General features: G+C 42.0%; 1 protein-coding gene across 4 annotated transcripts in view; it reads right to left on the reverse strand.

The window, feature by feature from the left end:
* Positions 1-25,710, reverse strand: part of MYO5B (myosin VB) — a 357,700-nt gene that overhangs the window by 207,536 nt on the left and 124,454 nt on the right. The window lies entirely within an intron of this gene.

A 25,710-nucleotide genomic window follows, 5' to 3' on the forward strand; every position in this document is an offset into this window, starting at 1 on the left:
TTAAGAAAGATGAATTCAAACTAAAACAGGTGCAGAGAAGGGCTACGAAACTGATCAGAGGAACTGAAAACCTACCTTACGAGAGGAGACTCAAGGAGCTTGGCTTGCTAAGCCCAATCAAGGCTGGAGGGACATATGATTGCTCTGTATAAATACATCAGAGGGATAAATAGCAGGGAGAGAAAGGAGTTATTTAAGTTAAGCACCAATGTGGACACAAGAACAAATGGATATAAACTGACCATCAACAAGTTTAGGCTTGAAATTAGGCGAAAGTTTCTAACAATCAGGGGAGTGAAGTTCTGGAACAGCCTTCCAAGGGGAGCAGTGGGGGGCAAAAATCTTAACTGGTTCCAAGAATGAGCTTGATAAGTTAATGGAGGGGATGGTATGATGAGACTGGCTACTATGGCATGTCACCCACTGGCTACTGCCTGTAGCAAATATCCCCATTGGCCAGAGATAAAACACTAGATGAGCAGGGCTCTGAGTTACTACAGAGAATTCTTTTCCAGGTGTCTGGCTGGTGGGTCTTGCCGACATGCTTGGGGTCTAACTGATCACCATGTTTGGGATCTGGAAGGAATTTCCCCCCAGGTCAGTTGGCAGACACCCTGGGGTTTTTTCACCTTCCTCTGCAACATGGGGCATGGGTCACTTGCAGGTTTAAACTAGAATAAATGGTGGATTCTCCATAACTTGAAGTGTTTAAATCATGATTTGAGGACTTCAGTAACTCCGCCAGAGATTATGGGTCTATTAGAGGTTCTGTGGCCTGCGATGTGCAGGAGGTCTGACTAGGATGATCATGTTGGTCACTTCTGGCCTGAAAGTTTAAGTCAGATGTATGTCACCCATAAACCAGAAGGGAAGTTTATCATCAGTAAAGAGTACTGCAAAAACAAGCCCCATTATCAGTGTTTAAAATCATTCACTTCTCCTTGTTTGAAGCTGCTAATTTAGCAACAGGCTTTAAAATGTATTCACCTTTTTAACCATTCAAGCCTTTTACAATTAAATGTAATCTTTTCCATTCAACAATGGGGTGGGCAGACAGCCCCTTCCCTCTACATTTTTTCTTGACAAAATATAAACGAAGGTGCGTTGCTGGCAGACCAGCTCAGGGTAAAGCAACAGGCAATTCACCTGTGTATGAATCTCAGAGGAATATCAAGAGGCACTGTAATGTGTTTTAACCAAGTCACGTGTAAAATGTAACCGTATTGTTAAGCTTGGCTATATCCTGTTTATTTGCTATTACACATGCCCTGTGATAGATAACCTTAAGATCAAAAGGAAATACTAATGTTATTGTACCCACTTGCCTGTTTCCTGTGATTGCTATCCTTGTATTTAATTAACCTCTCAATACAGAGATGAGAATTTTAGTGTGCCAGAACTTCATGAATACTAATGAATGATACTTGTGATGGGTCCACTTATCCACCCCTATTGTAATGAACGGCAATTGCATTATGTAAAACACTGTAACTGGATTACTTGTGTATGCATAGGAAGTAAAATGTTAAGCTTCAAAGCATGGGTCTGTACACTCAACAATGGGAAACCCACAACTTTGTAAAGCAGGAGCCCATGCTGTGCTGAAAAGACTTGTCAGACTGTTTTCAACGATAAGAAGCAGCCTTGTCAGCAAGCCTTTTTACCTCGGAACTGATGAATTCTGACAGGGAGAATTCTGAACAAAAAGGACCTAGATAGCCAAAGCCAATTTTGGGAAACTCTGAGGAACTTATGGAGAACTTGCAGACATTACATCTTTGCATCATTTGGACTACAAACTGTAATTCACCTGTAATGTATTTTATTTGCTTTAACCTCTCTCTCCTTATATAATAAATCTTTAGTTCAATTTACTAAAGGATTGGCTGCAGCATTGTCTTCGCTGAGTATACCTTGACGTGGGGGTAAGTGACCGGCTCTTCGGGGTTGGAAGAACCTGATATAGTGTGATTTTTGGTTTTAATAACTTTTTATCACTAAGTCCAGTTTGTCTGAATGGTAAGATTGGCTGGAGAGCTTAAGGTGACTGCCTGTGGCTCAATGGTAAGGCTAATATAGAGATCCAGGAGTCCACATTTGTTACTGGTTGGTGACATCTAATTGTAGAATATACCACCAGTTTGGGAGTGTCTGTCCAGTTTTCTGCCAGTCTGACCTAATATTGGCACGCACAGCTGTGAGCCACACCAGACAGTGTGACAAAGAGATTTCTCTTTACCCACTGGCAAAGCAAGGGACAATATAAATATAACTGTGAGCAGAAATCCAAAGGGGCCAAGTTCATGCAGTCTAGCTAGTGTTTTACTCTCACCCAATAAGATGTATCATCTTCATCTCTATGGGTGATTTCCCTACATGCCGAGCACAAGGCCTATGGAACATGTAGTTTGAGGACTCACCTGGGACTGGAGTGATGCACAGCCTGTTTTTTTCCAGAGTGGCAGCCGTGTTAGTCTGTATCAGCAAAAAGAACAAGGAGTCCTTGTGGCACCTTAGAGACTAACCAATTTATTTGGGCGTAAGCTTTCGTGGGCTAAAACCCACTTCATCAGATGCATGCAGTGACTATCCTCATAAGGATTAGTTCAACTATAATCAGTGGGCCTGTGTGGTCAACTCCACAGTCATTAAAGGGGAAAGAGACCCTCAGAGCTAGAGAAAATAAACTGTTGTCCTTGAAAAGCATTTGGACTGTCTGCTTGACTTAGAGAGTTTGCTATAGATCTCTTATGATGTCTGGGGTACTGCACGCAAGTCACATGGGCTGTAATAACCTGTTCTTCCATCCTTATCCAGTAGTACTGATAGGCACACAGTGGTTCCCCGATTGAAGCGACCTCTGGAACCCAATTTCAAAATATGGGGCCTGATCCTGTTCCTGTAGTCAATGGGAGCAGGAGCAGGCCCCACATTCACACAGTAGATGTGTAATGAATGACAAAGGATAAGTTCAGAATTCATTACATTCATAGTAGTAGTACCACACAAGAGTTTCGCTTGCAGAATAGTAACTTAGCCTTCTCAAATCACAAGACAAAAATTACAAACAGCACATTTCTTTTTATCCAGTGCTACACCTTGAACACATGCACGGTTCCATGCAAAAATGAGGCAATTTTTTCTTAGCCTTCTTACTCCTTTGACAGCATATGTGCCAAAATAATAATCCACTATGATGCACTTAAGATGTCACCGCAAGATCAAAGCATTTCCATATGAAGCTCTGGCAGATCAGTTACCCTTCCAGCCAAAGCCATGGAAATCCTACTAGATGGGGCTAATTAATTAATTAAGGTGCCTTTCTTTGTGCAGTCTTTTGGAACTTTTAATCATGGGGAAATCCTGCTTACTCCACGTTTTTATACAATGGGTTTATGTGAACTCCTGATCTGTGTCCATCCTTTTCAGGAGTCCCTTTGGCATCATAAAGAAATGACCTTGTAGCCCTGAATTTATGCCATACCTAATACCTTAAGATGTACAACACAGCTCTCTAGCTACAACAAAACATCAGCAATTCCTGCGTGCTGTCTCAAGTGGAAGCAAAGTACACACCACACCAATTCTACCTGCTCACAGCAGCCCGGATGTCCGGTTCCACATCAGAATCACAGTACAAGCAGAACCAGCTCTGTTCCAACCCTCTCATCAACCCCCAGACTGCTGAGTGTTACAATACTTATAGGTATGGAGGGTTCCATGAGAGCTCCCACTCCACATCACAGAACAGGGTGGCAAAGGGGCTATTGTCAACACCTGGCTCTTGTTGTGTGTGCCTGTCTCATGCTGCAGCAGCAAAGTTTCTGTATTTGCCAACAATGCCAGTTGCTTCTTCCCCTGCCCATTGCCCAGTGGAATAATTACAAACCAAGCCTCTCTTAAAAACTTTATCATCACAGGCCATGTAGTGCTCACCGATGCTCAGGAACTCCTATTAATAAGAGTCGATACATGCTAAGAAAGCCAGGGAAAAAAATATCAAATCAGTGGGAACATCCATTTCTGGCCACATGCGCAGAGTTCTTCATCTTGTTGAAGTTTCTAGTGAATTCAATTAGGAGTAAAGGGGGCGGGGAGGAGAAGATCAGAAATTTGAACTCTAACACGATCATGATGCTTGTAAACCCAATTTCAAATATATTTAATTATATTTTTGTTAGGGGTACCATACTTCAGAGCACTGCCACAGTCCCCTATGATCACCACTTCAATATACAGAGAATGTTTGTATTACTCGGATTTATTCCCTTATATGAAGAACTACTGTTACTATTTGCACACTTAGGAGTAAGAAATAAAACCCATCACACTATTATTGCTGTAGAATTATCACTGCGCAAGACATTCTGCTTGAAAATCTGAGTTTCCTCACTATACTATTAAAGCCAGCTGCTGCTTAACAACTATAGGGCCAAAACTAATTTAGTGGGGGTGTTTCTTGTATATTGGGTATCAGGGTTGCGCAAAGATTCTACAAGTCTCATGAAAATATCCAAGGGACATTCTTCTAATTCATAGTTCAAGAATTTTTGCACTGGCATCTACAATATGAAACAAGCAAATTTCTTTTCTTGCAGCCTGACTCTGTATTGATCAATGAAAGTCTCTAGAGATTTCATTGCTAACAGGATTTGGGGTACTCCATTCCAAGTGTTGACTGGTGGGGTGATGGCTAGTTATGGACGTGCGTTTGTGTAAGTGGTGAAAGTTGCTTAGCTATACCACAAGTTATATATCAGTTTTGGTCTCCCACATTCCCAAACCCATTATCTGTTCTGTTGGCCAACACTTCTACGATTATTACTAATATTTGTTATTTATATTCCAGTAGTCCCTACAGGCCCCAGTTAATACTTGGGTGTACAAATTGATTCTAATTGTGTGATAAACTGTGGAAAAGTGAGTATAAATTTATGATCCTCAGGGATCGGTTTTGGGACCAATCTTATTTAATCTTTTTATTACTGACCTGGGCACAAAAAGTGGGAGTGTGCTAATAAAGTTTGCAGATGATACAAAGCTGGGAGGTATTGCTAATTTAGAGAAGGATAGGGATACCCTACAGGAGGATCTGGATGACCTTGTAAACTGGAGTAATAGGAATAGGATGAAATTTAATAGTGAGAAGTGTAAGGTCATGCATTTAGGGATTAATAACAAGAATTTTAGTTATAAGCTAGGGACGCATCAACTAGAAGTAACGGAGGAGGAAAAGGACCTTGGAGTATTGGTTGATCATAGGATGACTATGAGCCGCCAATGTGATATGGCTGTGAAAAAAGCTAATGTCGTCTTGGGATGCATCAGGAGAGGTATTTCCAGTAGGGATAAGGAGGTCTTAGTACCGTTATATAAGGCACTGGTGAGACCTCACCTGGAGTACTGTGTGCAGTTCTGGTCTCCCATGTTTAAGAAGGATGAATTCAAACTGGAACAGGTACAGAGAAGGGCTACTAGGATGATCCGAGGAATGGAAAACTTGTCTTATGAAAGGAGACTCAGGGAGCTTGGCTTGTTTAGCCTAACTAAAAGAAGGTTGAGGGGAGATATGATTGCTCTCTATAAATATATCAGAGGGATAAATACCAGAGAGGGAGAGGAATTATTTAAACTCAGTACCAATGTGGACACAAGAACAAATGGATATAAACTGGCCACTAGGAAATTTAGATTAGAAATTAGACGAAGGTTTCTAACCATCAGAGGAGTGAAGTTTTGGAATAGCCTTCCGAGGGAAGTAGTGGGGGCAAAAGATCTATCTTGCTTTAAGATTAAACTCGATAAGTTTATGGAGGAGATGGTATGATGGGATAACATGGCTTTGGTAATTAAATATTCATGGTAAATAGGCCCAATGGCCTGTGATGGGTTTTAGATGGGGTAAGATCCAAGTTACCCGGGAAAGAATTTTCTGTAGTATCTGGCTGATGAATCTTGCCCATATGCTCAGGGTTTAGCTGATCGCCATATTTGGGGTCGGGAAGGAATTTTCCTCCAGGGCAGATTGGAAGGCCCTGGAGGTTTTTCGCCTTCCTCTGTAGCATGGGGCACGGGTCACTTGCTGGAGGATTCTCTGCTCCTTGAGGTCTTTAAACTACAATTTGAGGACTTCAATAGCACAGATATAGGTGTGAGGTTTTTTTGTGGGAGTGGTGGGTGAAATTCTGTGGCCTGCGTTGTGCAGGAGGTCAGACTAGATGATCATAATGGTCCCTTCTGACCTAAATATCTATGAATCTAAGTGTCACAATAACCTGTAACAATAAATATCAATGGTGGCAAGAGCAAAAGGGAAACAGACAGACAATTAGTTTAAACAAAAAGACCTACTGCTATAAAACTCAAGGACTCTTAAGATCATGCCTAGTAAACAACAGAAAGTCAGAGATTCCGAGGCCAGAAGATATTATTGTGATCATCTAGTCTGACCTCTGATAGAACACAGGCCATAGAACTTCCCCAAAATAATTCCTAGAGCAGATCTTTTTGAAAAAAACATCCAATCTTGATTTTAAAATAGTCAGTGATAGAGAATCCACCATGATCTTTGGTAAATCGTTCCAACAATTAATAACTCTCACTGTTAAAAAATGTACGCCTTATTATTTCCTGTCTGAATTTGTCAACTTCCAGCCACTGAAGCATGTTATAGCTTTCTCTGCTAGATTGAAGAGCTCATTATTAAATATTTGTTCCCCCAGTAGGTACTTACAGACTGATCAAGTCACCCCTAATTCTTCTTATTATTAATCTAAACAGAGTGAGCTCCTTGAGTCCAAATAAGGGTGTGTCTACACGGCATGCTGCACTTGGCAGAATGTACAGTACATACCCGTGTAAACCCCCCCCCCCCCCCAGCATGGGTATAGTTTGCAGTGTAGACCATGAGGCATGGCTTAGGTGAGTAAAGACATGCCTTGAAGAGCATGGATATGAACTCAAGTACATACCCTACATGGATCTCTACTCGCCCAAGCCACACCACACCACCTACGCTGCTGTTTTTAGCCGTTTAGTGTCTGGCAGTGGGGAAAGGCTCTGGCAATTCCCAGCTGCCTGAGCCATTCGCTACCATAGGGAAAGTCTCCAGCAGCAGAGAGAGGCTCTGGCATGGGGGAAGCAGAGCCTTTCCCTGCTGCCTCCCCCCGCCAGAGGCTTTCACTGACAAGTGTAGCTATATACCACAATATGGATGTGGTGGGCTTTTCAACCACCGCCACTGGTGTGTAGTGTAGACATGGCCGTGGTCATGTTTTCTAATTCTTTCATCCTCCAGGCCAATTTATTAACAGCCCAGCAGCACTGGAAGATCAACAGTCCACCACACAACCAGAAAGGGAGACATTTTGCACATTCATTTGGGGAAGGGGGAGGAGAGAAGAGAGCTATAAAAATGGAAAATTTAGTCAATAAAAAAGTGTGCATGCACCTGCAAATAGATCACCTACCAAAAACTGACCCAATTTCATTGAGGCCAAAACTATTTGTTGTGAATAGTTCACCAGCAATGGTATATACCAGATATAATGAAAACAAATTCCTTCCTACTGGCAAAGCCCACCTCTAAATTAAAGAGCCTTTTGCTGTCAAAGCACCAGGAGCCTTAAATCCTATATGCTGTTTCAGTAACATCCTAACCACCTCACCTAGATTTTTTTATAATTAATTTTTTTTATTCATTTTCATAAAGAAACGGACAATGAAAAGTACAAACATGAAAAATGACTGATGGCTTGTGTATGTTTCCAAATGCCGCGTGCATCACAGAATCTGTAATACAATTATCGAATTATGCAGTTTTATAACTCAAAGCCGTAAGGCCGGACAATACAAAACCAGGCAATACTACATAGACATAACATGTTAGGGCCGGGGTAACAGTAGTAAAAACCAGAGAGAAGACAGAATTATTCACATTAGTCTACAGCCCTAATCTTTCAGCCAGCTGTGCCAAATTCAGTTCCATTCTGTCCTGGCCTGTCATTCTTCCCTCATGCATTTTATGAGATACACAAGCTATTCTTTTACTTTTTGGACACCTCTGTTCTCCTGTTTTACTGGGCAAATACCCTCATCTGATACAGTTTCTTCCAAGACATCAGCACCAGAGTCTTGGTCAGCCTTAAAAATGCTTGAAGCCCTCCTGCACCTGGCTCTCTTCTCCTTTCCAAGTATTTACAATTCTTCCATCAGCTATTTCTGACCGAAGCGAATCTCTGCTAATTGCCTCTGGCTCACTCTTTCTAATCTGACACTGGATATTGCAAAAAAATTTTTAAGTCACATTTTTCTTTCCCAGTCAACAATCTGAATCCAAGGTGTTTCTTTCTCTCTCTCTCTGCTAGGACAAACAGTTGCCTGCTGCTGTTCAGAAAATGCTTAGATTTCCCTTTTTAAGTTCTTCTTCCTCTTTACCTACCCTCACCATTAGGCAAATTGACTAAGTCCTTTTAACTCATGTCTAATATCTCACAGGTACTGACATGCTTATTTGACAGCTGCCTTTCTAAAAAGCTGTAATGGACAAGGTTGTGCGTTGGTTTGGGTTTTGCAAGATCTCGGGGGGGGGGGTGGGGGCTGGTTGGTTGTTTTTGCTTTATAAACACCAAGAGCAAGGAGCCAGGTCTCATTAGATCCAAAATCCACAAAAAGGAATTTCTGAGGAGCAGGGATGGCTGATGAATGGCTGAAGTTCTGATCCCTCTTTACTGTAAAGCTAGGGTTTAAAAAAAAGAAAAAAAACTCCACTCGAAAGTTAAGGAATGACCTCTCTCATGACTCCTCTAGAGGTAAGGATTTTGCAAAAGTCCCACGTTAATTCAAATGTTTAAATGCCTAGCAATAGAATGAGACAAGCAATTTTTAATGGATGAACTGGCAATGAATACCAGCAAAAAAATATCAGGAAAAACCTCAACAGCAAAAGCATCAGAGTGGCCTGTACATTTTATATGCAGTACACATCTTTGTTTAGTTCTTTAATGCACACTTGCTAAATCTACCTACCTATATTCTGGCAAATCTAAAATATTTCTCTACTTTTCACATATGATCATTGTATTTGTTGGATCAATTTTATTCCTCTTTTGCATTTCTGCCTGGGGTTAATTTTCCTGCCAATTCCCACCCTTCCTTTCACTGCATAGTTTTAATCCTCCCGTGTGTGATGACTCAGATGTGAACTTCTGTCAAAGAACAGAAGCTTTTTCTGATTCACTGCTCTCATATTATGAATAAGTAAATGTTCTGAATTAACCTTCCCCCCTCCCACTCAATCAGGCCTCAATCCTGCATCTGATAGCATGGAGAAGGACTGCTGTACCCATGTACAGGCATGGTGCCTTCAGTATCATAATCTTGGACAACCCTATGTTCACTCAACTTTGTAGCATCAAGGACTCTCAACTGGTAACACTCATATTTAAGGTGACTTGGGTTTGTAACCACTGCTGCCTGCCAGAGTCACTTTTGCTCATCTTGATGACTCTCCGCACGTAAACTAAGGAGGCCATGCAACAACATGGGGATCACTCTGGTATCCCAGCCAAAATCTTACCTCCAAAATATCCCAGAGCATTCACTACTGTGAGAGCTATTTTTGAGCGCAGAACGGTCACTCCGTTTGCTCATCAGCTGCACAGTCAGAACTTGTTACTTTGTACAAGGTTTCAAGATACACCGAGTATGAAAATATAATGTGCAACCAGATTCATTTTCTCTTCCCCACTGTCTAGCAAAGCACTCTTTGTTGGGAGATTATTCTTATTAACATATACCCAACACGAAGAGTTCTGTTCTGCTCGGATCAGGTAGCTATACTATATATGCTGGAAGTATGAATTTCAGGATGCGATACTTCTGATATTATTTACTATTTGGGGTGCAGTTATTTCCTGTAATAGCAGACCGTGACAGATTTAAAAGCACAATTTCAGGTTTCAGTGATTTTAGTTTCTAGTGTCAGGAGCAAAGTCCAAAATTAGCTCTCCTCACACTTTACTACAGTACAACAGAGTATAAGTTATTCCCCTGCAGCTTCCAATTTCTCAATTTCTCAAGCCTACCATAGGTACAATAGACAGTTGGGGATTTGGTCTTTCACTGCACATTTTGCGATAACTAGCATTACCACTTACTAGATTGCAGATCAATGCTGGAGTTTAACTTGCAAAATTACTTTCAGTTTGGATCACGTCAGCAAACTTCTCTTTTACATTTCTAATTTCTATTTCTTCTACAGTAAATAAGTGCCGGAAGTAAGGCTGTGAAGAGATCCTTAACACACTGGATTGTACAGTGACAGGAGGAAAGCAACCCTGGAGGGCAAACCAACAATTCTCTTTTCACTGTCATTTCAATAACTCCCACAACTGTATGTAATCATAGACTGTATCCTACTTCAAATGCCAATTATAGCCACTTTTTGTCCTGTATATAATTGTTCTCTCTGAAGTATGTTTAGTGGGACCCATGCATATGATGAGCTAAAGGCATTTTATTCTATAAAGATCAGGAGTGAAATCAGAGTATACTTTGAGTTTGCAAGATTTTGCATTTATAGAATCATAGAAAATCAGGGTTGGAAGGGACCTCAGAAGGTCATCTAGTCCAACCCCCTGCTCAAAGCAGGGCCAATCCCCAACTAAATCATCCCAGCCAGGGCTTTGTCAAGCCTGACCTTAAAAACCTCAAAGGAAGGAGATTCCACCACCTCTCTAGGTAACGCATTCCAGTGTTTCACCACCCTCCTAATGAAAAAGGTGAACAAATCTCTTCTCATTTACTTCTAACTTCTCATGTGAGGGTGAGTTTTTGTTGCAGGTTTAAAAAACAATCACTTTAGCCCATGTTTTCTTAACCAGATGTTCCTACTGTATAATCCAAATGGATCTGGAGAGAGCACAATCTGGTGGTTCGACCCTGGATCCGGAAATAAGAGGATCTAGGTCTAATTCTGGTTCTGCCACTGACACCCTGTATGTCTTTTGGCAAGTCCCTTAACCTCTTTGTGCCTCTATTATTCCATTTGCAAAATACTTACCACTGTCATAGAAGTGTCACAAAGGATAGTGTTTATTAAGCAGCTTGAGATCCTGCGGTGAAAGACACTAAAGAAATGCAAAGTATTTTTTCTACCATTAGTGTGAGGTTTACATGGGCCAATTCATTTTTATTTTAACATGCAAAAGAGCTTTGAAAAAGTCTTGCATCTACCCTAAGTATTACTAATTTGAATGACTACATCATCCAGGAGCCCTAGTCATGGACCAGGACCCAGTTAAGCTAGGCTTTATACAAACACAGAACAAAAAGATGGTTCCTACCCAGAAAGCTTACAATCTAAGAGAAAACAGACAGATACAGACAGATGGGGGCGCACAAGGAAACAATGAGATGTTATCGTTCTGCAGGATAGGCAATGTTATCAGCACACCAGCTGCCTATCAGTTTGATGTACATACTACAAACAATAACATACTACAGCACAATACTTAGCCTTTCAACTATGTCTAAAGGTTTCATTTGCATATTCTAATAGGATTGTCTGTTACTAGTCTGCTCCTTGTACTTGAAAAAGAAGTTTATTTTGTTTATTGTATTTATTTGTGGCATATTTTGCACCCCCATACCCCCTTTCATTTTGCACAGATTGTAAGCATGGCATAGTGCACATAGCTAAAAGGCTCTCAATATATTATTGTATTTCCTACCAGATTCAGCTATTCCGATCTGGAAATGCATGAGTGGATATGCACATCTAAGTGAGGTTTTGCTTATACTACATTTTATTACCCTTTGAGTTTTTTGCTCTGGAGGAACAACCCTACTGTCCATCTTTTATGAGCCAGGTGCAGAATCATAGAATCATAGAATATCAGGGTTGGAAGGGACCCCAGAAGGTCATCTAGTCCAACCCCCTGCTCAAAGCAGGACCAAGTCCCAGTTAAATCATCCCAGCCAGGGCTTTGTCAAGCCTGACCTTAAAAACCTGTAAGGAAGGAGATTCTACCACCTCCCTAGGTAACGCATTCCAGTGTTTCACCACCCTCTTAGTGAAAAAGTTTTTCCTAATATCCAATCTAAACCTCCCCCATTGCAACAGAAGTTCTGCTAGTCCTTATTCTACCCCTCTAATGAGTAGAATCATAGAATATTACGGTTGGAAGAGAACTTAGGAGGTCATCTAGTCCAATTCCCTGCTCAAAGCAGGACCAACCCCAACTAAATCATCCCAGCCAGGGCTTTGTCAAGCTGGGCCTTAAAAACCTAAGGATAGAGATTCCACCACGTCCCTAGGTAACCCATTCCAGTGCTTCACCACTCTCCTAGTGGAATAGTGTTTCCTAGACACAAACCTATGTGGAATGAGAGCTCTGTTCCAAGAGAGAAGAGCAAGCTGCTCCAGAGTGTTGCCCATGTCACTCCATTACATCTGGTAGTTGAGCATACAGTGCTAGAGGCACCGATTTGATTTTGCATTTTATTAAGCATAACACATGGAACTCACATCATTTTTAAAAAAGACAATGAAACATTTTGCATCCTTACTTGTGAATTCCTATTTACAAACTGTTAGGCACATTTTCTTTGCGGGTCACTCATTCACTGGAGCAAAATGGGATTAATCCCTAACACGGTCTTCACATTGTGCTGTACAAAAGCTGCCATATGCAGATTCTGTACACAGTTTGTGCTGCTTTATAGCAGGAGAAGGGGAACCTACTTCAATATTTGCCCCAGGATGTGGCAGTTTTGTTTTTTTATATTTTATTTTATACATACATACTGTGACAAGTTTCCTCCTCTGCCGTGGTGGGTCCTGCACTTATTGGCAGATTTGCTCGCCTCAGAGATTCACGGCAGCCCTCAGTTTGGCCACTTTTGCTAGTGGCTCAAACCTGCCATTCACTCAGCTAACCTCATCATTGGCCAGCCTGGGGAAAAGGAAGGAGAACAATCGCTGCAGTCTCTGCTGGTCCACCTAGTGGGTCGGGGGACAGGCCAGGGACCTTCCCCTCTGGTGGGACCCACAGTCCAAGTCAACTCCTCCTGTATCCAATAGGGAGTTAGAGGGATGGGGGGAACCCAGGCCTGCCCTCTACTCTGGGTTCCAGCCCAGGGCCCTGTGAATCACAGCTGCCTACAGTGTTTCGTGTAACACCTGTGTGACAGCTACAACTCCCTGGGCTACTTCCCCATGGCCTCCTCCAACATCTTCTGTATCCTCACCATAGGACCTTTGTACTCCTCAGTCCTCCAGCAGCATGCCCTCTCACTCTCAGCTCCTTGCGCGCCCCTCACTGACTGAAGTGAGGTCCTTTTTAAACCAGGTGCCCTGATTAGCCTGCCTGTCTTGATTCCAGCAGCTTTGGCACCAGATGTCCTAATTAGCCTGTCTACCTTAATTGGTTCCAGCAAATTCCTGATTATTCTGGAACTGCCCCTGTTACCTTACCAGGGAAAAGGGACCTGCTTAACTTGGGGCTAATATATCTGTCTTCCATCACTCTCCTGTAGCCGTCTGGCCCAACCCTGTCACAACACACACACACTCTCTCTCTCACTTTTTATTTAGAATCAGGATACAGAGATAAGCACCTATTTTCTATGCAAAGTATCACTTATTTTGGGAGGCAATGTGGCCTTGATACTAGAGCACTAGACGGGACTCAGAATCAATAACCATACCCCCCCGCCCCCGCCAATAACTCTATCCTGCACCTCCAATAGGGTAAAGCAAATTTCAAGACAATTCAACTAAGCATGTGGATTTTAGATCCCTAAAAACATGCAATCCCAGGGGTGCTGGAAAAATTTTTAGAGTGAGGGTGCAGATGATGGAAACCATGTTTTGGTGCATATTATTACTATTTCAAGCCAGCGGGTGCAGTAGTACCCCTAGTTCCGGCACCACTGGGCAACCCTTAAAAAGAAAATGACATTCAACCTTATACTAGAGCAGGGCTGCCTCTCTGCTACAATATATGATCAAGGAGGATGTTCCATATGGTATGAGAAAAGGTGAAAAACAGTTTGTGGGAAGAGACAATCAATTAAGGTGAATTGAACTAGCAGAGCATAGGGTACAAGAAGGGAAGTAAGGAGCATGTAAGAATGAGGGGTGAAATCTTGGCCCATTGAAGTCAATGGGAATTTTACCATTGACTTCCATAGGGCCAGGATTTCACCCCAGGAGACTGAATGTGATACAGAAGGTGATCAAAACCGATGAATCTTCAAATACATTAAGGGCTGTTATAAAGAGGACAGTGATCAATTATTCTCCATGTTCAGCTGAAGGTAGGACAAGATGTAATGGGTTTAATCTGTAGCAAAGAAATTTACTTTATATGTGAGAAAAAACTTTCTAACTATAAGGGTAGTTAAAAGGTCTGGAACAGGCTTCCAAGGGAGGTTGTAGAATCCCCATCATTGGAGATTTTTAAGAACAGGTTAGACAAACACCTCTAAGGGGTGTTCTAGGTTTACCTGGTCCTGCCTCATGGCAGGGGGTTGGACTAGATGACTTCTTGAGGTCCCTGCAGCCCTATATTTCTATCTGATAAGAGCCAATACAGGGACTCAAGAGGTGGGGAGGAGTGACAGTCAAACCAGTGGATGTCTTTATTAGCAATGTGTTGGGATAGAGCCCTAAGAAATAGAGTATCTCCTCTGTGTACAGTACATACAAGTCCCATTAACATTAATGGGAGCTCTGTGCATACATCAATTGAACAAGCTGGAGAGTATAATGCGAGTAGCTTTCTTAATTTAAGAAATTCCACCCCTTTTCACATTTCCTGAACCAGACAGGAAACAGCAAACTTTCCCTGTAACATGTGAATGAACAGCTGAAACACTGGAATTTTCCACATGTATTTATTCTCCCAAGGGGAAAAAATGCAATTCAAACAATTTTCATGTGGGTATGCAGCATATACAAAGCAGTTTTCGTTTGCCCAGTGACTTTGATGCTTAAGGAACAAAGGATGTGTCACACTGAATTAGATTGCTGGGTTACCTAACCTTGTATCGTGTTTCCAAATGTCTGATGCTTCAGCGAAAGGCAAAGAGACCAAGCCCTAATTTATCTAGCCAAATTAGCAATGCTCCATATTAGAAGAGGGTGGAGGTAGAGGATGGGATTAGAGAATCTTCTTGACCTGCAGCAATTATTTTATGTCCTGAAGCGTTAAACCGTTATGGCAATATCTTAGGACAGCAGAACTACAATTATTAGTAATGACCATAAAATCACCCAGGCCTCTCAGACAACCAGCCACAGCACTTGACTCCATACCTTCCATTAGCACCAAATCCCACAAGTTAACTATGTGCTGTGTATTTGTCTTAAATTAGCACGTTATTCCCTTATTCGCACACTGCATCCATAAACCTTTCTAAAGAATCCATCACCATTATATTATGGGGCTGTTACATGTTTGAGTTTTCTCCAAAGAAGGATTCAAATCCTCTGCCCTTCTCTTGTTCTAGGTGTTAAGTGGTTTTCCATGTGAACAGTCAGGCTCTTCTGCTCCATCATCTGGGGAAGCCAGTCCTGTAGTGATGAGTTTTGTAAGATGCCCTGAAGGTGGCAAGATTTAGATGCCTTCTCATCTATTTTGTCCTGACTCCTGGCTACTTACAAGACCACTCTCCTCCCTGTGAATGCTCCCGACAATGGACCATTGCACCACTCCTGTTGACAGGTCCTAGATTTTAAACTCAGTTTGTAAAGGCAGAGCATTCTCCAGGGAAGGCCCTAGACTTCAGAACTCCCTTCACTCTGCTTACTGTTCCAACAGAGCCCAGTTTGATGGCCTTCAGGGTACAGTGCAAGGCCTCGCTGCTCACCCATGAATTTTGCTAGCGAATGGGGCAGATGCAAATGGACTTCTTCCCCTCCACCGTGGAGGATGCTTGCTGATGCTGTGTTCTATTACCAGTATTAGCTCTAGTAGTGTGAGGGGTGTAGGCAGAAGGTAGGTCAATTTTACCTTTCCTTGTACATTAATGGATGTTGTAAATTCTGACCGCATGCCTAGACTTTGCGCAATGGTTGTATATTATAAAATACTGACACAAACACGGTAAAATATGGAATTCCCTCCAACTCTTCTCACCAGAATACCAGCTTTTGCAGTCTCTCAAAGTTCTATAATCCATTGAGCCACCTTCAATGACCTTCACTAGATTTCTCAATTTCCATTATATCTCCTAAAGTGAGACAACCCAAAGAAAATGGGAGCCTGTCTTCAGCATGAAGGTATAGCACTATTCAATAGGTTACTATACATTCTGTATTGTATTCCAGGCCTTTCTCCTACAACCCAAGCGTCCCTATTTGCCTTTAAAAACCTGCTGCATGCTCAGCAGGCTTCTTTATCGGTCTCTCTATAAAAGACTCCTAAGCGTTTGCTCTCAGAGGATCCTCAAAGTTTAGAGTCCATCGGCATGAGATCACCTATGTGCTTTATGTTACATTTATCCAGGTTGAATTTAAATCTTCTGCCCTGCAGGTGAATTGCCTCAATACATTTAAATCCTTCAAAAGTCTCTCATCATCCAGCATAGCTTTTACTAAGCAAAATAACTAGTGTTAACAGCAAACTTCTCCAACTCACTCTCCATTTCCTTCTCAGTATGGTTAGTATATATCAGTCTCACTGCTTGAAGGAGCAGATGTCAGGACTTTAACCGTCAGCATCTGATTGGAGACTAAATCAATGACAGCTGATTATATTCTTGTTCTATTTGCACACGTACACCAGTCCCCAAACAGAAGTGATTACAAGTGACACTCATGAAATACCCTCTTTCAAGGATCTTTGTCCAAAACCAAAGCCTGTTTTCCAAAAAGCATCAAGAACTGACTTTAGTTAGAAAGTTAAGGCAAAAAGTATACTTCCTTGCTGCTTGCCACAGCTCCCCCATAGAAACCACAACAAAGAAAAACAAACAGTACATTTCTCCCAAGATTAAAAACTTGCTCACACACCAAGTCGTAAGACTATAACAAAGCACCATATGGTGGCCACTGCAACAATATAATCTGTAACACTGGTCCCAGTATTTATCCACTGTTAATACCGTTGCACTCCAAGGACCATCTAATCACTACCACTGTTTCCTATCACTTCACCAGTTTTTAACCCAGAATAAAACTTTGCCTTAAACTCTCCATGCCCTCCAGTGAGAAACCCTATCAAAAAGTATTTTGGAAATCCAAGTGCATGTCCTTTACCTTCTAATGTACTAATTAGAGCTGGTCAAAAAAAAAAAAAATTATGTGGAGACCCTTTCTCGGAAAAAAAAAATTGAAGGTTTCCATAGAGATTTTGAATTTTTGAAAAATTTCAACCATCTCTTTTCTAAAAATCCAATATGTTAGAGAGACAGTGTCACAGTCACAAACTCTCAAGGACCCCTCCTGGCTGCTACCCTGCTCCTTCCCAGCCAAGGTGTGATCTAGGCCCTTCTCTTCCAGACTTCGCCTTTTTATCTTCTCCCTCAGAGCGATTAGATACAGATCATCATCTAGCCCACCTGGGTTTCATACAGCTTTACGCTATGCCCTCACAACACACAAACTCTTTTACCCTACCTGGATTAGGTGCAGTGTTATCTAGGATACCCAGTCTTTCACCCCAGTTTTTGCCCCTTTCCTGGGGAACCTTTGTGGGATCCTTCTCTCTCTCCCCCTTCTGTAATTCCTTCTCCCCCAGCCCATCCTGGGCTCCTGCCAGAGTCTTTCTGGCTTCTTGTGGCTTTTTCTAATTACTTCTCCAGGGAGCTTCTCTATTGACCTTTATAGAGGCCTGCTATCCTTCATTAGGCCTGACAAGGTGGTGACTAATTAATTAGTCACAGGTGGGCTCTGGACCCTTTCTCTCTTAAAGGAGCCAGGCTCATCTATGACACAGTGCTTCCCCTTTCAGATGTTGTGTAGGTTTGATCACCTCAGGTTAGCGACTCTGTCCGAGGCTGCATCTACACGACGAGCTTAGGGTGTGATCCCCAAGTCACATACACGTACTCGCACTGGCTCAACAACAGTAGCACAAGCCGCTGAGCCTTGCCAGTACGAACTTGGAACAGCTAAGCCATGCCACTGCTGTCGCTACTTGTGCTGTGGGTGGCTATCCCTCTATTTATGCTTGTACTAGCCATCAAGCATGAGTATATGTACACGAGCAGGGAATCAAACCCATGCTTGTAGTGTAGACATAGTGTAAGGGTTGTGCTCGTCTAGTCTTAATTCAAATCTCCATCCATTGCAGACTTTTGACAAGTTAAGCATTTTATACCTGTCAAGGTTCCTTCCCCACTCTGAACTCTAGGGTACAGATGTGGGGACCTGCATGAAAAACCCCCTAAGATTATTTTTACCAGCTTAGTTAAAACTTCCCCAAGGTACAAACTATTTTACCTTTTGTCCCTGGACTTTACTGCTACCACCATCAAGCGTCTAACAAATATAACAGGGAAAGAGCCCACTTGGAAATGTCTTGCCCCCCCAAATCCCACACCCCCCTTCCTGGGGAAGGCTTGATAAAAATCCTCACCAATTTGCATAGGTGAACACAGACCCAAACCCTTCGATCTTAAGAACAATGAAAAAGCAATCAGGTTCTTAAAAGAAGAATTCTAATTAAAGAAAAGTAAAAGAATCACCTCTGTAAAATCAGAATGGTAAATACCTTACAGGGTAATCAGATTCAAAACAGAGAATCCCTCTAGGCTAAACCTTAAGTTACAAAAAGACACAAAAACAGGAATATACATTCCATTCAGCACAACTTATTTTATCAGCCATTAAACAAAACAGAATCGAACGCATATCTAACTAGATTGCTTACTGACTTTTTACAGGAGTTCTGACCCGCATTCCTGCTCTGGTCCCAGCAAAAGCAACACACAGACAGAGAGAACCCTTTGTTTCTCCCCCACCTCCAGCTTTGAAAGTATCTTGTCTCCTCATTGGTCATTTTGGTCTGGTGCCACCGAGGTTATCTTTAGCTTCTTAACCCTTTACGGTGAAAGGGTTTTTCCTCTGGCCAGGAGGAATTTAAAGGTGGTGTAGCCTTCCCTTTATATTTATGACAATACCCATGACATCAAAAGAATAGCAGCTTATTAATAAATAGACCAGAGTATAAAAGATGTTCAGGCCGCCAGCCTACAAGCTGATCCTCATGGGTAGACCCCTGCACTCATGCAAGTCCCGTTAGACTTGAGGGGGGCTCCCCACTGGCATAGAATATGCCCAAGTGGTCCATCTGACTGCTGCAGGCCCCAACACATTAGATTCCCTATCCCATCAAATGTGCAACCATAACGAGTACACTTATTATATAACTCCATCACGGTCCTTATGCTGTTAGAGGGAGGAAAACAAGAGACTTCCAAGGAGTTCAAACTTTTGAGAACATCAAGTACGACCAAAAGCTTTTTAGAATAAAATATAATTAGTTACATTTTAAAAGACCCACAGTGCACTTACTCCCAGGCATGTTTCACTCAAATAACCACTCGCCTCCAAAAACACACTTTAAAATTGCACCACAGCACCATTTAGAGTCCCTCTCTTTTGTTTCTAAGTCTGCAATTACTGTAGTATCAGCCCAGGATAAAGAACCTAAAGTAGTTCCAAATAGAGGGTATCATTTTTAGTTTTTTGAAGGTTGTTATTCTGATGTCCCTTTGCAAAGAGAAAATGTCATAGCTTACAGAGCTTAGGCAGCACAAAATTATAGGGGCAGCAGTCAAAGCTAATATACTTAAACCGGGAAGGCAGGTTTCTAGTGGTTAGAGTCAGGCCCCCGGCTTCCCTGTCTATCACACCTAGTGCAGTCAATCATTGACTGGTACAGTGCCATATTAGAGGTATACTGAGAAATAACATCTGGAAACCACAGAGTTTCTCAGCTGAAACACGCTGTAGAATTAAGGGACAATATTTTCAGAAGTGACTAGTGATCTTGGCTGTCTCAGCTGTTGGTGCCCAAAATGAAATAACTTAAATAGGGGCCTGATTTTCAAAGATGCTGAGCCTTCACCCTCTGCTCACTTTAACGGACCAAACTAAGTTTTTACTATTTTTTACACTACTGTTTGCACTACAGAACACCACAGCTATTGGGGACTGAGCTGGATTCTATTTTCACTGGGACATCCATCAACAGTACTGCTGGCCAGGTTCCAACTGTTGAAACTTTGCTCTTGATAATAGGTGATCCAAGTACCACCCAGCCAGAAAAAAGAACTAGCCCCCTTGCTGCGTTTGCAGAACTGAGCAAATCTGGAATAATCACTCTTATTTCTCCACTGAGCAGATTTGAAGTGATTCAGATACAAAACAGTGAAACTCATGCTGCCATTTTTACATAATAGCTTTTCCAGTTTAGAATATTTCTTTTAAAAAAAACAAAAAAAACAAAATCAAGCCTAGCATCCCAACACACATGACCAAAAGCAGAACAGCAGAGCATCATTGTAAGCATGACAGTATAAAAATAAAATTCTGCCTCACGGTGGATTATATGCAGAACCTGGGCAAAATTTCACACATTTTAAAAATGCGCTCTCTCGGGTAAACCCACAGACCCTGCCTATAATGGCCAGGAAAGCTGTTTGCAGCTGTCGAGTAAACTAGGTTTAAGCACAGTTCTCCAGAACGATGATAACTAGGGCTGCCTGGAAAACAACAATTCCTTTTCGTGAAAAATGTCACTGTTTTGAAGTTTGGTTTTATTGCAATGCAGAACTGTGAAAGAATAAGAACAGCCAATACCCCAGTGGTCAAGGGATTTGCTTGGGATGTGGGAGACCCAGGTTCAAGTCCCAAATCAGACAGAGCAAGGACCTCACATTCCAGATGAATGCCCTAACCACCAAGCTATTGGCTATTCTGGAGTTCCTCCACCTTACCCTCCACCCAGAAATTCCATCCTGGACCTGAGGAACCTTTTTCAACAAGATTTTCATTGAAACACATACACTTCTGCAAAAAACATTACAATTTCGACAAAACATTTTTCTATGGAAAATGCTAACAAGGTTTCCAGGCCATTGTAAAGGGCCACAATTCCCAGTGCTCTGCATCGGTATGCAAGGATGCTTCTATTCACTTACACGGATGGTTGCACTGAAGCTGTAATGCCTGAATAATCCAGCGTTCAGCATGAGTGCAGGACGCTCACTAGAGCTGTCCTCACTCCATTGTGATGACTGGCTCAGCAGTTTGTGGCTGAAGCAACAAGTCAGCCTGGATTTGTTTAATGAGTAGAAATATAGACATAAATCTGTTTGTTTTTATTTCCCAAAAGTTTTCAAACCTTTCCCAAATAGTTCCTCAGGACAAGAGCTAATAGTGTCAATATTTTTCAAACATTTGACATCTTTTATTTTTCACACATTTGTCCCGTAACTTTCCTGTAAAGCTGCTCAGGATTAAAAACTTGACTGCCTCAGCTAGTGAGAAAAAACGTGACCAGATTTGATTTAAATCTTTCAGAATTACGACCGGCAGACAAAACACCTGCAATATCAGATGCTTTCTGGGAAGTCTTAAAATGGCATTAAGTTAATGCACGATCAGTCACTGGGTGAACTCACTCACTAAAAGAATGGCAATGGGATATGGAAACATTCCACCTCCAGGTAACTAGTTCAAGTCCCACCCAGTCAGCTAGCAACAAATATAAAAACTGTCCCCAGGAAATTATTTGGTGGCTCTTCAAAATGGCTTGAAGGTCTCATTTCTGTTCTAAATGCCACAACCAGCACATTTACCTGTGTTAAAAGTCACAGCAGAGGCAAGCAGAATTCTGTGGCTGTGGAGACCGAACCATTTCTCACCTCCAGGAATGGTGCACTCAAAGCAAGTTTGAAAACACATTGGCAAGGTGGTACAAGGAAGCTCGCATTGCTGCCACCCATGCTGTGCATAAAGAGAAACATTCATTTTCTTTTGTTGCCCATTTAGCATCTTCCATTGGCACAGATTCCTCCCCATGTAAAGGAATGTCATGTAGTTAATTCTAAATATCAAATAATTCTGAATATCCTAAGACAGTTTGTGTGGTTACCTCAATACATATTTGCTGCAAAAATGAAAAGTGCCCTACAGATGACATGGCTCGCTATGGTCTTAAATACATCAACTCCCAATGTCAAGATCAAACCTGTCCGGGTCTTTCACATCTCGAGGTCAATAATTTGTTGACATAATGTAAATTAAATCCATATTGAAATAGTCAGTACCCAAAGGGGGAAAATGGAGTGTATTTTATCAGTAATCCATGCAAAGGGTCCGTAGGGCTCCTTAGGGAAGTTGCTATTATATCAATAGGGGGTATTAAAAAACTCTTTTCTACATTCCATTATATCAATAAGTACTTTCCTTCACACTGCCACTGAGGAACTCTACAGAACAATTATACATGGATAAAGTCTTATACTCTGTTTCAGTGACACATTATTTCCTTCTTTTATTCAAAGAAATAAAACGAATAAAAGTATATCAAACACAGAAAACACTAATGTGATAATGAGTATACTCAAGAAATTCCACAGGAAAAACTATCTAAATATTGCAAGTCCTCTTTCACTGGTCTCAGCAACACCGAGAAACAAGGGGCATCATCCGCCCTGGGTCCGATCCTGCAGCATGCTGAGTGCTACCCTCAACACATCAGCTTCAATAGCACCCAAGGGCACTCAATACCTATCAAGATTGGACTCCATGTTTTAGCTCATTTTCTTGTTTTTATGGGTCGATGTCAGACTTTTAATGGTTTAAGTTTAACACAGTATTTTGCATTAGTTCTCCACTAAGAATCAAAGGCTGTAACTATAGAATACTAGACCCACAGAAATGCTGGGCTGGAAGGGGCCTTGAAAAAGTCATCGAGTCCAGCGCCCTGCACCAATGCAGGACCAAGTAAACCTAGAAAATCCCTGCCAAGTGTTTGTCCAACCGGTTCTTAAAAACCTTCAGTGATGGAGATTCAACAACCTCCCTTGGAAGCCTTTTCCAGAGCTTAAACTACCCTTATACAGTAGTTAGAAAGGTTTTCAAAATATCTAATCCAGTGGTCCCCAACCTTTCTGTGGGAATAGCACATTCCTATTCCCAACAGACTGTGGCGGGCATCAAACACCCCACTGCCGTTGCCGTTTCTCGGCGGCATTTCGGTGGGCGGTTCTCAGGTGGCCGCGCTTGGTGGCGGCATTTCGGTGGCAGTGTGTCCTGCAGGTGCACACAACTGCCCCGGCAGGCGCCATCCATTGGGGACCCCTGATCTAACTGAAATCTCCCTTGCTGCAGATTAAGCTCATTACTACTTGTCCTACAGCCAGTGGACATGGAAAACAAAGTGATCACTGTCCTTTTGTTAACAGCCCTTCACATGCCTGAAAACTTATCAAGTCCCCCCTCAGGCTTATTTTCTCAAGTCTAAAGATGCCCAGTTTGTGTTTTTTATAATCTTTCCCCATAGGTCAGGACTGCTAAATCTTTTATCATTTTTGTTGCTCTCCTCTGGACTCTCTCCAATTTATCCACATCTTTCCTGAAGTCTGACATCCAGAACTGGACACAGTACTCCAGCTATTGCCTCACCAGTGCTGAGTAAAGTGGGACAATTGTCTCCCATGTCTTACATACAATACCCCTTCAGAACATTTAGCCTTTTTAGCAATGGCATCACATTGCTGACTCATTCAATTTATGATCCACTATAAATCCCATATCCTCTTTCAGCAGTATTACCACCTAGCCAGTCATTTCCCATTTTGTAGTTGTACATCGGTTTTTCCTTCTTAAGTGTAGTACTTTCCCCTTGTCTTTATTGAATTTCATCCTGTTCTTTCAGACCAATTCTCCAATTTCTCAAGGTTATTTTGAATTCTAATCCTACCCCCTTCCAACTTGGCATCACCTGCAATTTATATAGGCATACTCTCCACTCCATTATCCAAGTACCAGGACTGATTCCTGCAGGCCCCCACTAGATATCCCCCCCAGTTTGACAGCAACCCATTGATAATTTCACTGAGCATGGTTTTTTTCAACAAGTTGTGCACCCACCTTATAGTAATTTCATTTAGACCACATTTGCTTACAAGAACATCATATGGGACAGTGCAGAAGCCTTACTAAAATCAAGATATACCATGTCTAAGGCTACGTTTTAGTCATGGGTATTTTTAGTAAAAGTCTCAAGGGCAATAAACAAAAAGTCACGGCCCCGTAACTTGTCCATGACTTTTACTAAAAGTACCTGTGACTAAATCTTACCTGCTGGGATTGGGGCGCTCCTGCAGACGACTGCTGCTTGGTGGGGGAGGAAAGGGGACCAGCTGTCTGAGGCTGCCAGAGCAGCAGCCAGTGCAGCTGGCCTCTGGGTTTCCCCAGCTGCTGGGGTAGTCCTGGGGTCAGCTGCACCAGCACTGCAAAATTCACAGAGGTCATGGAAGATGAATGATTCACAGCCTTAATCACGTCTACTGCTTCACCCCCATCCACTAGGTCTGACAGAGAAGGAAATTCTTTATAATCCTATTATCCACTGGGTGCTTAAACTGATCGCTTAATAAATTTATCCCAGTATCTTTCCAGATATTGAAGTTAGGCTGACTAGTCTACAATTCCCCAGGTCCTCTTTGTTCCCCTTTTTAAAAAGAGAGTTACTGTGTTTGCCCTTCTCCAGTCTTCTGGGACCTTACCAGTCCTTCATGGGTTCTCAAAGATAATTGCTAGCAGTTTTGAGATTGCTTCAGCTAGTTCCTTACATACCCTAGGATGGATTTCATCAGGTCCTGCCAACTCAAATACATGCAATTTACCTCAGTGTTCTTTATCCTATTTTCTCCCTATTTTGGCGTATGTTCCTTCCTCCCTTGTTGTTAATATTAATTGTGTTGAGTATCTGGTCACCATTAACCTTTTTTTAGTGAAGACTGAAGCAAATAGGCATTAAATACTTATGCAGGCTCTTACAGTCAGGTAAGATGTGGTAAGACAAGACAAGACACTGTCGGAAGACAAGATACTGGGCTATATGGACCTTTGGTCTCATCCAGCATGGCCGTTCTTATGTTCGCTTAGAGAGCAAACAGTTGCATAGACTCCTGGCTCTCAACAAATGCAATACTCAAAGTTTGTGCTGAGTTTGAATACAATAGCCCAAGTGCAGACCTGGAATGGGTGGGTAACATTCCATTTCAGCCAGTGGAGCTGCACAGGCTTGTGGTGGCCTGAATTTGGCTCATGGACTGCGGTCCTGCTTTTGTAGCAGTGATGACAGAGCTGCCTTATAAAGAATACCAATGGTAAAAACATAATGAACCACAGATATGCACTCTTAGGTCACTGCTGAAGAAGGGCTAGGCAAGACATTTCATCAATGTACGAAAGCACTCGGGGATTTTTTAAACTCTACCTGGCATATTAGCTTACAGGTTCCAACATGGATGATTTAAATTGTTTTTGGCCTCAGTCAGATTATTTAACTCAAGAATTCCAGTACAAGACTGATTGCTCCAAGTCATTTACAGCGATTTGTGTGTCCTTGTGGGAACTCACTCCTAGGGTAACCAGGTAGCAAGTGCGAAGTATCAGGTCACTTTTTTTTGAGGTATAGTTGTGTATGTAAGACAAAGCCCCTATTATCGGGATGTCTG

The sequence above is a fragment of the Chelonia mydas genome, chromosome 5, assembly GCF_015237465.2.
Source record: "Chelonia mydas isolate rCheMyd1 chromosome 5, rCheMyd1.pri.v2, whole genome shotgun sequence".
NCBI lineage: Eukaryota > Metazoa > Chordata > Testudines > Cheloniidae > Chelonia > Chelonia mydas.